A 933-nucleotide genomic window follows, 5' to 3' on the forward strand; every position below is an offset into this window, starting at 1 on the left:
TGGGGGGCACTTGTAGGTCAAGGAGGTCCCCAAAGGTGTCCCTGAGGTGGACACGAAGCCTCCTGAGATGTGGCTTCAAGAAGATCCCAGATCTGGACTCAAAATTGATTCCAAATCTGGACCTAGAACCTCAATTGTGGGCCCACCGGGTCTCAAGGGACACTTGGGGGGCAGCTGGGGGGCAGTTGGGGGTCAAGGAGATCCCCAAAAGCGTCCCCGAGGTGGACATGAAGCCTCCTGAGATGTGGCTTCAAGAAGATCTCAGATCTAGACTCAAAATTGACTCCAAATCTGGGTCTAGAACATCAATTCTGGGCCCACCCGGTCTCAAGGGACACTAGGGGGGCACTTGGGGGGCACTTGTAGGTCAGGGGGGTCCCAAAATTGTTCTAGAGGTGGACACGAAGCCTCCTGAGATGCGGCTTCAAGAAGATCCCAGATCTGGACTCAAAATTGATTCCAAATCTGGGTCTAGAACATCAATTCTGGGCCTACCAGGTCTCAGGGGACACTTGGGGGGCAGTTGTGGGTCAAGGAGGTCCCCAAAGGTGTCCCTGAGGTGGACACGAAGCCTCCTGAGATGTGGCTTCAAGAAGATCCCAGATCTGGACTCAAAATTGATTCCAAATCTGGACCTAGAACCTCAATTGTGGGCCCACCGGGTCTCAAGGGACACTTGGGGGGCAGCTGGGGGGCAGTTGGGGGTCAAGGAGATCCCCAAAAGCGTCCCTGAGGTGGACATGAAGCCTCCTGAGATGTGGCTTCAAGAAGATCCCAGATCTGGAGTCAAAACTGCCCCACATCTGCCCCCCAGACCCACATATCTGACCCCCACAGCCCCATATCTGCCCCCAGAGCCCTCCAAGACCCCCAGATCTCCCCCCAAACCCCCACATCCGCCCCCCACAGCCCCATATCTGCCCCACAGAGTCC

General features: G+C 56.2%; 1 protein-coding gene across 1 annotated transcript in view; it reads right to left on the reverse strand.

The window, feature by feature from the left end:
- Positions 1-933, reverse strand: part of LOC106899071 (DNA-directed RNA polymerase II subunit RPB1) — a gene marked incomplete at its 5' end in the record, with an annotated part of 41,487 nt that overhangs the window by 18,247 nt on the left and 22,307 nt on the right. The gene's annotated exons all lie outside the window — the stretch shown is intronic.

The sequence above is a fragment of the Calidris pugnax genome, unplaced genomic scaffold, assembly GCF_001431845.1.
Source record: "Calidris pugnax isolate Ruff unplaced genomic scaffold, ASM143184v1 scaffold585, whole genome shotgun sequence".
In the NCBI taxonomy this organism is placed as follows: Eukaryota; Metazoa; Chordata; class Aves; order Charadriiformes; family Scolopacidae; genus Calidris; species Calidris pugnax.